This window comes from Protopterus annectens, chromosome 8.part1 (assembly GCF_019279795.1).
Source record: "Protopterus annectens isolate FY-2018-M chromosome 8.part1, PAN1.0, whole genome shotgun sequence".
In the NCBI taxonomy this organism is placed as follows: Eukaryota; Metazoa; Chordata; order Ceratodontiformes; family Protopteridae; genus Protopterus; species Protopterus annectens.
Window position 1 is genome coordinate 522745787 of NC_056742.1, and position 16927 is coordinate 522762713.

Genomic DNA, 16927 nt, shown 5'->3' on the forward strand with positions numbered 1-16927 from the left:
TTGGAATTCCGGCCGAATGCGGGTAGCTTGCCAGCAGGATACCCCAAGTGTAATGACTGCAACAGTGAAACACGAACATCAGTAGGAATCCTAGGAGAGAAATTCCCAAGTCCAGGTAGGAGAGGAACCTGAGAAGGAGCAGGAATTACTCTGGCCACTAACAGTTGGTCCACCAACCTCACGACATCCAACTCAGACTCCTGGAGGATCCAACTGAAGACCAATGGAGAGTCTGGAAATTCTAGAAAGGGACTAGGCAAACTGGCCCACACAAAGGGTCTACAGAAAAAGAATATCTTGTCCTGGGCTGGTCTCTAATTTTTGCACCCAGGGGATGAGCAGATGCTGAAGCGCAGAGGGGGGCTGAAACATGATGCTGCGCCAAGGGCGAGGTCGGCACCGAGCCAGAAACTAAAGAAGCTGGAGCCTTCCTTAGTGCCAAGGGCACCATGGAAGTACACAGTGCAGGGGGAGCATCAAAATGGAAATCATTTGGCCTTTGACAAGGCTTCACTAAATGGAGATTTGAGAAAACCCTTTTGTATGAGCTTGTACCGATGCTCAACTAAAGTCCTCTCATTGAAGCCCTTACATAAGTCACAGTCAATTTCTAAGTGAGGGGCTCCTAAACAACAGACACAGGAAAGATGCCATCGGAAATGGGCATCTTTCTTCCACAATCCTGGCACTGTTTGAATCCAGACGTACCTTTTGCTGATTTTTCCACCATACTGAAAAGTCAAAGAACACTATCACTCACACATGGAAGGAACAGGAAATCTACCAGCAATGGCAAATAAGGCAACTGGAAAAGTAAAAGAAAGATAAAGCCAAGAGATCTACCAACAATGGTAGAAAGGACTACAAGGGTGGTATACGGAGGAAAAAAGATACCAGTGATGGTATTGAAGAGAAAATCCCTACAGTTTAAGGAGAGGGGAAATCTAAGAACAACATACGGGGTAGAGTTACTCACACACAAATCAAGAAAAAATATATAGAAAAGAATATCTCTACATAAGAATATACAAGAAAAACTAAAACACTTGGCTGAGAGCAATGGCTGACTTGTCTTGCTGATGGTGGCAAATGAGATCAGAGGTAACAGAAAAGGGCATTGTGGGAACAGACTTGGCTCAAGAGTTTTTGGCTGGGGCAAGCTGTAAAAAGGCCAGGCCGGTTCCGAGAATCAAACCGTATCCCAAGTCAAGAATTAACGAAGACCGACATCAGATCAGTTGCTTTAGTCACACTACAAATGACTTAATGATTCTCATCAGAAAAACTTAAATATTTAACTTCAAATGTGACACAGGAAATTTTCATCAATCACTTGGCAAATAACCAACAATATACCTTTAATAGCTGGAGTTTTGTCTCTAGCAGGCTCCGCACTATTCTTCCCATCAGGTTTTCTAACAGCTGAAGTTTTGCCTACAACACAAATAAAATCCCATCAGCCTCCTGATCAATTAAATCAAAATGTGAGGTTTCATTAAGTCCTTCTTTAAACATAAGATTGAGAATAATGTCTCTAGCTACATTATTCTTATGCTGTGCAAATGGCCAAAGGAAGAACTGCCTACAAAAGTGAAATTTCCCCAAAATGGAAAATCAAAAGACCAAAGTGCACTCTCATCAAAAATATAAGCTCCAAGACTGGCTGAGAAAGACGCCAGTGTCTCAACTGTTTAAGACACATTCAGTACATATTAAAGATTCACTGGTGACTAGTAATGAACTTGTTTTGCAAACTCACTAAGTATCTCCACCCAAGTCAATGCCCCTCAAAGGCAAAACATGCCTTTCAGCACCTATGATGCTCAAGACATAAAACAGTTTTTGTGAAGGATTTTGCTGCTTCAAATACAAAATATCTGCAAGATCCAACCTCCCCTTCTACAGGAATGTTTTACTCATCCCTTCATCCTCCAGTCAACTGTTAATCCTGAGCCTAAACTAGCTTGGCAGTCACTGCTAACATTTTAGCTGCAGTCTTACAGAGGCTGAGACAACCTAACCGCCAATACTCTTTCAGGTAGCTGACAGAAATGCCTCAAATGTGAGTGGGTACTTCAGTCATGCAGTTGCCAGTTTCATCAATAACCATGCCCTTCAAATAAACAGACTTCAAAAATAATCTCTCCTGTGTGCTGTCCTCCACTGTTCCCACTTCTTGTAAGCCTTTCATTCAGATCCAGTGATCAAAAAGGTAAATGCAAAGTCACAGTCTTCTCTTCCTTTTATTACCTTTACCCAATGTCACTAATTGGAAGTGATCTTAAGTGCACCATGTCACATCTATGTTCACAGACAAGCACTAGGCTACCTCCCTTTCAGGTCATTTTAAGCCTAGCCAATTTCCCCCACAAAGGTGAGGATAAAACTCTACTTGGTGTCTGTGAGGTAAAGTGAACTATTCCAACCCCCTAAAAGTGAGAATCAAACTCTGCACATTTTGTCTGTGAGGTAAGCATTTTAACCATCATACCAACTCCCTGCCTCAAAAAAAGAGGTAGAGTCCCAAAATTATTAGTGCTTTTACAGCAAAGCCTCTTCCTTAACACCAATCAAGATCTGCTGAAATCTGAATCAGTGCAATCTTGGCACCCTTGGCCCTGTAACTACTGACTAAATTAAAGATGTATGCTTTCCATAATGTTAGATGACCACAATCAATGTCCCTCCAACTTCAAAGGAGGACTGGTCATTACAGCTAACCCAACTTTCAACAACTTGGGCTTTCTTAAAGACTGAATGCTTCCCCTCACTCTTGTAATGCATTGTACTAGTAGTCATCAGATCATGCTTACCTAAAAGTTAGAAATATCCTCTTCAGAAAATCCATACGTTATTTTTTTTTACTGAGATATACAGAGGTTCCTAGGAAGGTGCATGCTGGGAATAAGCAGAAAGAAGGGGTGAAAGGATGTTGGGGTGGACAGATAAGGATCAAAAATGATCTAACATTACGGTTAAGTACACGGCTTTCAAACCTCTCATGATCCATGCACTTCAAATCAAGTGTCTCCCAGTTAACACTGACAAATTTAAGACAGAATACCCTGGAGAATGGTGGCCCTGAAGAAAAAACTAGATCTTGAAATCACATCCAGCTTACAGTATCTTACAAAATCATGCAGTGAAACACGTCACAGCAGCACAAATGTCATCCATAGATGTAAGTAAGACGTGGACATGGCTCCTGAAGTACAACCTTATACAGCAGAGAAACGCAGTCAGGTGTAATCTGGAATTAGTGACTAGACATTTTATGGGCTAGTTTTCTAAAAAGTTAGATGAAAAGTTGGTCATACTTACCCTGACAGATGTTATGCGAGTAGTGTGACTGCAGAAGTGCAACTAAGTCCCTAACAATTCTGGGCTCAAAGTCTGGGTTAGTTCTCAGTAACACTATCTGTATGGACAATTAATGTCAGTGACAGGGGAGGGCTTGAACCTCAATTTTTCTGCTGACAACACTGCCACTAGAAAAGCTGGTCTTCCAAGACAAATGAAGCTGGTCTTCCAAGATAAATGTTTCAATTCTGCAACAGATGGAGTCTACTTGGACCATGAAGACAAACTGTAAATCACTGGAAATGGAACATGGGTTTAATTCTTGGCTGCTGGATAAAGAAACATTTCTATTTACTTCGATAAATCTTGCGAGTAGACTGAGAAGCAATATCAGAATGTGATTACATTCTCTGAAACAGAAAAATTCCTGGCAATTAGGGGAAATGGATAAACCATGTGGATAGCTTGAGGTTCTGAAAGCCCAGGAAGGGTGTGAGAGTAGATTCAGTCATGTATCCAGAAACCAAGGGGACTTCAAGTGAGGCCTTAGTAAGGCAAGCCAAATCTGCCTGAGCTAGAATGGAACAAGGAAGATCACCTGAAATTTGTAAGCAGATGCCTATGGGGAAAGAAATTATGACTATATCATGAAGTGCAGTTGTGTATATTTACCATAAATGTAGATGTTAGACTGTATTTACTGTTGCAGTCATTGCACTTGGGTTATCTGCCTGAAGGTAGCCTTCAATCGGCCTGAATACCAGAGTAAGTATTTCTGCATCGGATGCTGTCGCTTCTTCCAGGTCGTCAGGGGGTATAAAACAGGCAGCCAACACCATTACATCAGTTTTTCTTGGCTTAAATGTCAGGAGCCCCCAAACAGGGAGCTAGTATATGCTGCAGAAACACCACCAGTAAAAAGTAAATACCAATGCCATTAGGAATAGCCATAGAAAGGAGAGGTAGACCGATAGACAAAGCCAGGGGGCTGGAGGGAGGGACACCAGGACTGCAAAAGTGAATACACTCTAACATCTACATTTTTGTAGAGTGTACACAACTGTACTATGTTCTTTGTGTTTCACTGTTGCAGTCATCACATATGGGTTGATTCCCAAAGCTGAGGAAGGGTGGAGGCAGTCAAGAACTGTTGGGGCTGGCCAGTAGGCCTTGCAAGACAGCTACAGCAAATCTTGCTCTGGATTTGAAAAAGATAGGTAAGTGGTAATGCTTGGTGAAGGTGTGTACAGAACTCCAGGTTGCAGCTTCCAGAATATCCCTGGTAGGGACTCCCCTGAGAAATGCTGCAGAGGTAGAAGCAGCCCTAGTGGAATGTGTTCTGACCTCCTGAGGGGTTGGTTTTCCATGATGCTTGTAGCAGAAATAGATGTGTGCTATCCATTTGGAAATGGTCTGTTTTGAAATAGCCTTACCCTCTGCCCCTGTAGCAAAGCTGACTAGCAGCTGGTCAGATTTTCTGAAAGACTTAGTCCTGTAAAGGTAGAACCTGAGCTGTCTGTGCACGTCCAAAGAGTGCACAATCCTTTCCCCTTTAATCTGAGGGTTAGGGAAGAAGGTTGGCAAATGGAAGGATTGGTTGAGAGCCACAGTGGACACCACCTTAGGCATAAAGGACGGTTTAGTCCTGAGGGAAACCCTGTTAGTGTGGAAGATAAGGGGTTCCACAGTAACTAGTGCCTGTAACTCAGACACTTCTAGCTGAAGTTATGGCTAAAAGCAAGGCTGTTTTCCAAGAGAAAAATTTTAATTCTGCTGAAGCAGCAGGTTCAAAATGGGGAAGCGTGAGCTTTTCCAATACACAGTTAAGGTCCCAGGCAGGGGTGGGTGCTCCCCTTGAGGGCCTTAAGCTGTTAGCCCCTCTCAGGAACTGTTTGATGAAAGGGTGAGAAAATAGAGGTGGCTCAGTATTGTAATGAGCTGAAATGGCAGCGGCATGCATCTTAACCGAGAAGGATAAGCCTCTGTGGAGTAGCTCTACTAGGTAATCAAGGATTAGAGGTAAGGAGGGCACTGCAATGTCCTTTCCTTTAGATGGAATCCAAGTACAATATCTTTTCCACTTTTCAGCATAGATTTCCTAGTACTAGGCCTTCTGGTTTAAAGAATGACATCCAGCACCTGTTTGCTTAGGGTTGCTGGTGGAGTATTCAAGGAATAAGCCAGGATGCAAGGTTTTGGGTTTGCAATTGTGGATGCAAAATCTGTCCCTCCTGCTGCGACAGCAGGGTAGGGGTCTGGTGTAGGTGCCAGGGTGACACCTATGTCCGGCTGAGCAGGAGTGGGTACCAGTGCTGGCATGACCAGTCTGGGACAATCAGAATTGTCCTTGGCCTGTCTTGTTTTTCTTGAGTAGCACTCTTGAGAAAAGGGGCAGAAGGGGAAAGGCATAGATTGAAAGGTTTTCCCATTGAAAGGATAGGGCATCCACCTTCCAGGCCCTACTGTGAGGGTTCCTAGTGCAATATTTGCTTAACTGGTGGTTTTCGGGGGAGGCAGAGAGATCCACCTCTGGTGTCCCCCACCTCTGGATTAAAAGGTTGAAGGTGCTGGGCTCTAATCTCCACTCATGTGGGTCTAGGAGATTTCTGCTTAAGTCATCTGCCAGTGAATTTTGTTTGCCTGGCAGGAATTGAGCTTGCAGATGGACCGGGTTGTTCAAAGCTGCGTTCTAAAGGGCCTTGGCTAACCGGCAGAGTGGGTAAGAACAGATTCCTCCCTGCTTACGTACCACAACTGTGGTGTTGTCCGTTTTTATCAGCAGTTGTCCTGGAAGGATTAGGTACTGAAAGCTGCCATGGCATTCTGTACAGCTAGCATCTCTTTTTGATTGATGTGCAGGTGAATCTGCTTTGGGCTCTAGTGGCCCTAAATGCATTTGCCTGCCATGCGAGCCCCCCCCCCCCCCCATGCATAGTCTGATGCGTCTGTGGTCAGGGTTTGGCCGGCATGGGGTTGAGTGAAATGCAGACACTTGTTGTGGTTGCATGCTTTTGCACACCAAAGGAACTCTGCCCTTAGACAAGGTATAACAGGAATGATTGATTCCTATTCCTGAGAATGGTAGCACCAAAGACATTTTAAGTACCACTTAAGTTTCCTCATATGCAGTCTTGTATATGGAATTAGCAGAATACATGAGGCCATGTACCCTAGGGCTTGCAATATATTTTCTTGCAGATAGCTGGGTTTTGGTGGCAATTATTATGTAGCAGTCTGTCAGACCTTTTTTTCTGAAGTGAGGAATGCCATATGGGAAGTTGTGTCCAAGCTTGCTCCCAGGAATACAATCTTTTGACTGGGTATCAGTTGAGATTTCTTTTCATTGATGGTGTACCCCAATGAAGTGAGAAGGCTTTTTACAAATGCCAGGTGCTGAAGCAGCAATTCCTGACTGCCTGCCTGAATCGGGCATCCGTCCAAGTATGGGTAAATTTGGATATCTCTCTGCCTACAGTATGCAATGGCTGGAGCCAGGCATTTTGTGAATACCCTGAGCGCAACAGATAAGCCAAAGGGAAGTGCAGAGAACTGATATTGCATAGATCATGCTCTGAAATGTAGACATTTCCTGCATGACTCTCTTATGGTGATGTGCAGATAAGCTTCTTTTAAGTCTAGAGTAACTAACCAGGCATCCTTGGCTAGCATACGGAGAAGCTGTTGCAGGGTAAGCATTCTTGAATTTTGGAACCACCAGGAAGGTGCTGAGAAATGAAAGATTCAGGATTGGGTGCCAAAAGCCTTCTTTTCTGGGCACCAGGAATAGTCTGGAGTAGAAACCCTGACCCCTTTGTTCTACTGGAACAGGCTGAATAGATCTGATACTGAGCAAGGAAAGTACTTGCTTTTGAGCCTCTGCCCACTGGTTTGGAGGAAGGTCTGGAAACCCGCCTGGGGTTGGCAGTGAATGGAAATAAAATTTGTACCCCTGGGATACAAATGTTGAGGATCCATCTGTCCTGAGTGATGGACACTTTTTTGCATGAAGGGCAAGTTTTCCTCCTAGGGGCACAAGTACTTGGCCAGGGCTGGGAAGTACAGTTGAGACGTCATTGTGAACTTCTTCCATAGGTAGGTGGCTTATCACTCCCTGTTTTAGGGGTGGAGGCAGTCCACTGTTAGATCTCTGCATACCCTGAGACTGTAGTCTGGGTTGTCTGTTTCCCCTGGGTCTTGTCTGGGAAGGACTGGAGGGGGATGGAAAGCACCAGTGTTTTAAAGGACAATGCCTACTGAATCTAGGTGGCTGCACTTGTAAAAATTCTTTAACAGTTTGCATAGATTTAGCTTTTTCTTCTATCTTTTTAAGAACCTCTTCCGCTTTGGTGTCAAACAGCCCTTAAAGGAGCATCTAGTAATTTGGATTTGACATGATCTGGCAAGGTCTGCTCCTTCAGCCAAGCATGTCTTCTCAGTACACAATCAGTGACTGCAGCCCTGCAAGAAGCTTCTAGGGCAACATAAACACACTGCAAAGTATGCTTACTAACCTGGTTTGCAGAATGCATCAGCTCTTGTAAATCTTTATTTTCTGCACAATCTGGAAGTAACACAATTTTTTGATTAATTAGTTCCATAATATGTTGCTGTTACTTTAGCATGTGAAACTGGCAATACAATGCCCTGATAGCAAGAGTTGCAGAGGTATATACCTTCTTACCACATCTGTCTAAAGCTCTGGAGTCCCTGTCTGAAGGGGTAGGGATTTTTGGCTGTAATAGCTTTAATACCTTTAGGTCCCTGGGAAATGATTTCTGGATCAGCAGTAGGATTTTTGAAAAGAAACTTGTGGGAATCAGGTACTCTGTAGTACCAGTCAGGTTCCCTAGGAGCCAGAGGTAAGGTATTGGGAGTACGACTGGATTCCATGAAAACAATCCACCACATCCAGGACAGGGGGTATAGCTAAAGGCCTGTGCTGAGGCAGTTCAAACTTCTAAGTCTCTTTTTGGACTGAGGATAGCCTTGGCATGCCCAATGGAAATGCTCTAAAAGTATGCAAGGTTTCACCAAAGAAAAATCCTCTGGAGGGGAGGCGGAGGGAATGGATTCCTCTGCATCTGAATCCTCATAGGCTGATAAACGCATGTCCTAATAATCAGAAAGGTCAAAGTCATCGGACTCCTGATCTGCAGAATCTGAACAAAACAATTCTTTGTCTCTTAGCAGGGGAAGGTTGGCTTCCACTAACTAGCGTTATAAGGTCTTCAGACATTCTAAGCATTTGTTTTTGTGGCATGGGTGCCTAAGCATGCGCTTTGGTCATTGGTTTTCTAGGTGTAGTGCATACTCTGGGCCTAAAAAAACTCAGTACATCAGTATAACGGGAAACACCCTCAGAAGCCGGTGCCTGCACAGCGGCTCCGGACCCATTCAAGGTAGAGACATCCACTGGTTCCATAGTCAAAGAAGCATCTCGGGGCATACCGGACTACGAATGGGTCTCAGCAGAGGCCATGCGAATCCATAGAAGTGGGCATCAGGGGCTGCAAAGACACCTCACTGAGTACCGGCGGATTGCCGACTAGCTTAAAGGAAGCGTGGTCAGCAGTTTTGGACCTATGCGGTCTGTCTCTGACTTTATCCTTACATTTTTTCAGAAGATCGATAGTCGGACGGCTTACCGAAGCCATTTCAGAATACGGAGATCGAGAGCAAAAGAATTTAGCAACAAAAATAACCGGACAAATGGTTAGGGTGTTAAACAAGGCACAAAACCGACAGCGAGGGACTTTGTGGTCTGTGCCTAAAAAGTTGACGCAGTAAGAATGAAAATCTCTGTGAGGTATTTGCTTTCCACAGGCAAGACAACTGTTAACTTTTTCTGACATCGGTTAGAGCAAGAAAAAAGGATCCCCAACAGGGTACTTGGCTTTAGAAGACTTCAGGATTATCAACTCGAAAAATGAAAATTTCAGGTAGTGGCCGGCACTTGTGAACTGCTTCTGCTTTGGGCTCCACCTTGGCAAGAAAGACTGATGTAATGGCATGGTTGCCTGTTTTTATTCCTCTGACAACCTGACGTCATGGAAGAAGCGACAGCATCTGAAGCAAAAATACTAAGACTCTGGTATTCAGGCCGACTGAGGGCTACCTGCAGGCAGATAACCCAAGTGTGATGACTGCAACTTTGAAACACTAAGATCACCACCACCAATAGAAAGTAAATACCAAAAATTCCTTGTAAGGAGAGAGAGAGAGAAAGAGAAGACAAGGAGGATGGAGGGAAAGAAACCAGGACTGCAACAGTGAATACACTCGAAGATCTAAGTTTATGGTAAATGTACACAACTGTAGCATGTTGTGTTTCACTGTTGCAGTCATCACATTTGGGTTGATTTCCAAAGCTGAAGAAAAGGGTGGAGGCAGGCAATAAGACTAGGGGGCTTGCTAGGATGCCCTGCAAAACTGCAGTGGGAAAGCCTGCCCTGGATTTGGAGAAGATGGGCAGGTGGTAATGCTTGAAGGTATGAACAGATGTCCATGTTGCAACCTCCATGATATACCTGGTGGGGACCCCTCTGAGGAAAGCTGCAGAGGTGGAGGTTGCTCTGGTGGAATGTGCCTGACCCCCTTGGGGGGAGGTTTTCCATGCTGTTTGTGAAAGGAGATGGATGCAGTGTGCTATCCATTTGGAAATTGTATTTTTGGATTTGGCCTTGCCCTCTGCTCCTGCAGCAAAGCTGACCAGCAGTTTCAGTTTTTCTAAAAGATTTAGTCCTGTCTAGGTAGAATCTGAGCTGTCTGTGCGCATCTAGAGTGTGTAGAATCCTTTCCCCCTTGTTTTGTGGGTTAGGGAAAAAGGTGGGCAAATGAATAGATTGGTTGAGAGCCACACTGGACACCACTTTTGAAATGAAGGATGGGTTAGTCCTGAGGGAGACCATGTCTGCATGGAAAATGATGAAGGACTCTAAAGCCATAAGTGCTTGTAGCTGAAGTGATGGCCATAAGCAAGGTTATCTTGCAAGAGAGAAATTTTTAACTCTGCTGAAGCTGCAGGTTCAAAGGGGGGGCAGGGTGAGCTTTTCCAACACAAAGTTTACGTCCCAAGCTGAGGTAAGAGCTCTTCTGGGTGGCCTCAAGTTATTAGCCCCTCTTAGGAACTGTTTGAGGAGGGGGTGCAAGAAAAGAGGTGGCTCCGTGCTGAAATGAACAGAGACGGCAGAGGCATGAATTTTAACAGAAGAGAAGGATAAACCCTTATGTAGTAGGTCTGCCAGGTAATCAAGATGAGAGGTAGGGAGGGTTGTGCCGTTCTGCCTCCTTCAGCCTGGATCCAGGTCCAAAACCTATTCCACTTGTCAGCATAAGTCTTTCTAGTGCTATGGCATCTGGCCTGACTTACAACATCTAGAACATGATTGCTTAGACTGGCAGCTTGAGGGGAGGTCAGGGAATAAGCAAGGCTGCCAGATAGAGGGTCTGCAATTGGGGATGCATGAATTCTCCATTCCTCTGGGTCAGGAGTGTTGGGATCTGAGGTAGGTGCCATGGTGGTAGGGGTGACAGGCTGAGCAGTAGTGGGTACCAGCGCTGGCGTGGCCAGACTGGGGCAATCAGGACTGTCCTCGGATTTTCCTCCCTTATTTTGAGCAGTACCCTTGAAATGAGTTGGAGAGGGGGAAATGCATCGACAAGAGAGCTTTACCCACTAGAAGGATAGAGCATCCACTTTTCAGGCCTTGCTGTGAAGTTCCCTGGTACAGAATTTACTAAGCTGATGATTGGAGTGGGAGGCAAATAGGTCTACCTTCAGGGTGCCCCATTTCTGGGTTATAAGGGTAAAGGTGCTTTGGTCTAGCAGGTTTCTGCTTAAGTTGTCTGCCAGAGTTTAGAAAGCCTGGCAGGAATTGTGTTAACAAGTGTAGTTGCATGCCTGAGGCTGTGCGCCAAAGGGTCATGCCGAGCCTAAACAAGGGATAAGGGTGAGTCCTTCCCTGCATGTTGATGTACCACATCACAGTGGTGTTGTCTGTTTTGATCAGTAGAGACCCTGGGGAGAGTAGTGGTCTGAAAGCTGTCAGGGTGTGCTGAACAGCTAACATCTCTTTTTCGTTGATGTGTAGATGTATCTGATTTGGGCTCCATTGGCCCATAATGCCTCTGCCGTCCAGGTGTGCAACCCAGGCATAATCTGATGCATCTGTGGTGAGGGTGTGGGCATCGTGGGGTTGAGAGAAGGGAAGTCCCTTGTTGTGGTAGCATGCTGCTGCCCACCAAAGGAACTATTTCCTTAGACAAGGTATCACTGGTGTAAGTTTCCAGGTCTTGAGTGCTGAAAACAAAGGATTTTTAGGTACCATTGTAGTTTCCTCATATGCAGTCTGGCATATGGAATGAGTAGAATACAAGAAGCCATGAACCCTAGAGATTGCAGGATTTTCCCTTGTGGATAACTGGGTTCTGGGTGGTTAGTTGAGAGAAGTAGGCTGGCAAGTAGGTTTGTTTTTCTAGTGTAAGGAATGCCATCTGGGATGCTGTGTCCATGCTTGCTCCCAGGAATATATTTTGTGTGGGTACTAGTTTGGATTTGTTTTTGTTGATAGTACACGCCAGGGAAGTCAGTAGGTCCTTTACAAAGGTCAGGTACTTTAGCAGCTTTTCCTGTCTGCCTGAATCAGGCAGTCATCTAAGTATGGGTAAATATGAATATTTCTTTGTCTGCAAAAAGCAATGGCAGGAGCCAGACATTTTGTGAAAACTTGGGAGTAGTGGATAAGCAAAGGGAAGCGCAGAGAACTGCAAGTACAGTGATCCTGGGTCTGATGAAGTGACTGGATGTCGTGAAAGCGCTTACTTTGTGTGTATTTTTGTTTTATTGAATAAACAGTTTACAGTAAGTTTCTAGCCTGCTGGCTTAGTATAGTATTTTTTTACTTATTTGACAAAGCGTAGCTTATTTGCAAAGAGCAACAAAAAGCAGAAATACTTGGAACATTGTACGATTATATGGCTGAAAGTTACGAAAAAACTTTTGGTTCACGGCAAGGTATCCAGAATATTAAGTGTGTAACAGAAAAGACAGAAGACAAATAGATTCAGACTGCTCAGATTCAGTATGGGTTGAAGGTCCCCAGTTGTCTTTGGCACCAAAAAGAAACACAAGCAAGTTCCACATCCTAGTTTGGTTGGGACCCACTAGATGACTCTTGCAAGTTTTTGTACTTCTAGAAAGACACTCTTCCTCTGAATGGGTGGGAACATTGGGGAGATGCTCCCCGGTGTGGGGAAGAGGAAGGGAAAAAGGGAATATAGTAACCTCTGGAAATCATGTTAAACACCCAAGCATCTTTTGTTACATCTGTTCAAGCTTGTGTATAAGGAAAGTCTTACCCCAACTGCTTCCAGAGGAGGACAGTCGGGGCAGCGCTTCAAGAGTGCTGAAAAGGCCTGTCAGAGAAGGGTTCCCTAAAGCCCTGGTACAGTGGAACACTCCCTGTGGGGCGACGTCTACCACTGAATCCTCTCCCTCTAGAAGGGGATTCATCTTGCGAATCAGGAAAGGGCCCATGGGATTTGCAGACCCACATCATCTTCCCTCTCCGTTGGTTCCTATAAAAGGTCCCATCGGGGGGGGGGGTATTTGATCCTATGGTAGAGAAGGTCTTGCTGCAGTTAAGTCTCCTTAACAGATGGTCCAAACAAGGAGACACTGTCAAAAGGGGTGTTAATGAACGACGAAGGGGTATGCAAATCTGCAGTCTCATCCAGGCACGTCTTAAGGGCTATGCCTCAACCAGCCACTCGAGAGGATTCCTCTGCCAAGTGAGAGATTAGCTACATTTATGAATTAATAGTAGAAGCCATGGTGTTCAGCTGTGTGGAAACCTTGAAGTTTTCTTCCGACAGCGATTGCATCAGAGGGGCGGAAATTTCCTTAGTCTTTCTGGAGGCATGTGAAGTGCACCAAGTAATTCAATACTCTCAGCGTGGCTGAGACATATACCTGCTTCCCATGCCCATTCAAAACCAGAGACTCCTTATTCGAGGGTGGACAGTACAGCTCTGTTCAGCAAGCTCACTCTTGGAGGCTGCTGACACCAAAATGGCATCAATCGGCACACCACTGCTCAAGAAGGGACGATCCTGAGGGGACCAAGATACCTATCTGTGCTTTGGGATTGGCTCCATGGTGTCAAGCACCATCCAAACCTGGCAGGTAATGAGTTCAATAAGTTTATCCGCCGATGGGGTGACCCAAGGTGTAGATGGTCTCATCCCGAATGCCTCCATGAACAGTGACTCCTCCGTGGAAGGGGACTGGCAAAACCATCCACTCTTGTTTCAGGATTTCCAAGATATCGCCAAAAAGAATACGGTCGGGTAGAGATCAGGGGGACCCTTCCCTTCAAGACCATCGCCGCTGACAAGAAACTTCAAGGGGGGAGTCGATGTGCTTCCTCTTGCACCGACGCATCCAGGGAATCTACTCCATAGGGTACTAGGGGGGAGGACTCTGAGGACAAGGTAACCCCTTGCAGACAGGTAGGCTGGAAGCTCTCTAGAAGGGGCTGACCATGGACTGGCTGGATGGGAGTAAAGCTTTGATCCACTAAGGATTGGGTATGGCCTGGAGGAGGAAGGTCCATGTGTCTCAAGGCACAGAGAAAGCTCTCTGCCACCTGGAATGCCAAGGATGCTGGGAGAACCTGTCCCTCCACCCCAGAGACCGAAGTCCCTAAGGGAGAAAGACAAGGCTACCCCGGGATCCAAGCTGTCGCAGGCCAAGGACCCCAGCAGAAGGGATGGCTCCAAGAAGGCAGGAGCAGACATTAACCTCTCAGATCCGGGACAAACTGCTCCAATAGAATTGGAATCAAGCTGGTGTGGGATAATGTCCGAGCCACAGAAGCAAGTATCCCATGATCCAAACACTGGTCCACTTGCTATTACCAGACATTGCGACTCCAAAACAGAGTCGACTGGAAAAGGAAGCTGAGGTATCAGACTCTAGGTTCTCACGGATCCTGCGTAGGTCGGAGAAGGCAAAATCCCCAGCTGGATCTGGGCTTTAAGGAAACTCATCATCCAATTCATATCAGAGAGAGGGAGAGCCAAGAGGATCAAGAGAAAAGGGAGGAATTAACAGAATGCACTGGTAACCTCCTTAGCAGGGTAGTCTGAGCTGGGGAGGGAGACTTGTTCCAGTGCAGAGTATGGCTCAGAGACCTACGATCTGGATGGGTGTAACACTGTGTCCAATCATGAGACTAGGAGCTATAGACCCTTATAATCTCCAATGGCTGCTCGGACTGTAGGTCACGGGATCCGGAAGGGCGGGAGGTTTGACTGGTAGCGACTCCCCGGATCCAAGGGATCTCTCAGATCCAGGGAGAAGAGAGGGCAGGATGGCGCCGATGGGGACAGATCTGAAAGCTTCCTTTACTTTTCGGAAATAAAAGTCAAAGTCCTACGGGAAGCAGAGAATGTCCGGTTCTTCTGAGAGGTCTGGACTCCACAGGGGGAAAGAAGCTCTTAAGATAAGCTGACTCCTCTTACCAGTGAGGGCCCAGAGATTTAATGCCAAGCAAATGCTGCACGGCATCTCTAAGTGCCCGGGACACTAGCAATAAATGCACCTTTTGTGGGCATCAGATTGAGGAATCTTATGCCCACAAGAGGCTCATCTCTTAAAGCCACAGGGTTTCACTGGCTCGTCTGCCATGCTGGTAAAGCACTCCCACAAGACTGCACTCACAGACACCAATCACACACTACAACTAGATCTAAATAGAGAGCAAGAAAGATTTTTTTTTTTTTTGAAAGAAAATGAAAGAGGAAGAGAAAAAAAAAGGGAAAAAGATAAATGGAAGGGTGGGAAAAGACCTAATGCTACCGAAAAACTACAGAAAACCTAACAGAAGGGAACGTATTTTAGAATTAAACTCCTCACAGAAGGGAATAAGAATTCCAAGATAGAAAAGGAGATAAGACAAAAATATGAACTTATCTGGAGAAAGGCTCGAAATCATGTCTGTCCGTAACGGCAGCAAACAACACCTGAGGGGGTGAAGAGCAGGGCATCATGGGAGAGGGAGAAGTTTGAGGCTTGGTTCATATGTCTGAAAGAAATGGCTGAACTGGATCCGAGGACAGATCCAAAGACCGTTTCATACTGCATAATGAAATGGACATCAGATTCTGCACCTTCACAATCATAGTTCTGAATCTTGAACCTCTTCAGAAAATAACGAATCTTATTTGTTTTCTTACCAGAAACAGCTAAACTCTTATCCAAGAACAATAAATCACTCCTGTCAAGTGACATACTGGAAAACATGCATGATTTTGCTTCAGTTTTACGTTTTGAAGATAATGTCCCACTTTTCCTAGAAAAAAAAAAACTCCTTACGGATAGGTACAGCAGTCTAGCTAGACAGAAGAATATTTACTGTCCCTTCTTCTAGGACTGACAACAGTGGTTCTCCCTTGCACACCAACAGCTCTTCCAACAGCCAGAGAGAATCTGTGTAAACCCATGGCAGCTGTAATAGACATGACCAGGAGAAGCCAAGAAAAAATGGTCTGAGGAATCAGAAATGGCCACAGCATAGTCAGCCATCTGCATATATTCACTTAAGCAGCCTACTGTGACAGCAAAGGCTGCTTATTAATCTTTTTTTCTGGCTGAAGGAAGGAAGAAGCAAGGAACCAGTAGAATATTCAATGGTTTACCTGAAATAGTCAATTTCTCACACCAAAACACACAATGAAAAACACTTACCACAAAAGAAAAACACTGTTTACCATCAAAATATCGAAGGCAAAATAATTTGCTTTCAAAAGAACGAACTAAAATTCCGGAAAAAAAAAAAAATTACCCTTAATAAACGTCATTCGACATACCAGACTTCAGGTTTCGAAAGTCTATGTCCTTTTATGTTTTAGCAGGGGGGCAAGCCCCCTGCACACCCCCATGTGGGGGGGGGCTCTGCCCCCCCAAACCAACTGCAAATTATATATACTAACTCAGAGATTGTACAACAGTGAGGAAAAGGGTAAATTCCCCTATCCTCTCTGTAAAACTCCATTCACAATGCCGAACTCATAATGAATCAAGCTTTACTTTCATTATTATGATTTCGTATTATTCCAGTTCAGCATTGAGAAACTTTGAAAATGAACTTTTGGCCACATGATTTTCATAAACAAGCATTCAAAATTTTGATGGCAAACCCAATAAAACACTCCTGTTTAAAATTACCAAAAGCTACACAACAGTTAAAAACACTTACTAAATAATAACTTTACAGAAAATTCACTTTCGGTCATAAAACAAAAATGTGGAATGTTTTTCTCCATGAAAGGAACTTACATGCTCAGGGATGGAATGCATTAGCTGACCATAAATCCCTGAAAGCCCACAAGAGGAGCATTCTTTGCCAGCAGAAAGCCTCAAGTGAATGATGCTCAAACCACACTCTTCAGCTCAGCTTGAGCTGAACAATTTGGTTGTGTGGAAGGTGCCCTTGAAACTTTGGAAGCTGCCTGGCTGTTTAATCCCATGCAAAATAAAAATCAATATACCTAAACCTACTTCAGCAGTTATAACAAAGATATGACAGGTACTGGAGTGAAAAACATATGGGATGTGCTGATCTTG

At 44.8% G+C, this 16927-nt stretch overlaps 1 long non-coding RNA gene across 1 annotated transcript in view; it reads right to left on the reverse strand.

Annotated features, from left to right (window-relative positions):
- Positions 1-1334: 1334 nt before the first annotated feature.
- LOC122810092 overlaps positions 1335-16927 on the reverse strand; it is a 62264-nt gene continuing 46671 nt past the window's right edge. Inside the window, exon 3 of the long non-coding RNA XR_006366058.1 lies at positions 1335-1434. This is a non-coding gene — a long non-coding RNA (uncharacterized LOC122810092). The remainder of the gene's footprint in view (positions 1435-16927) is intronic.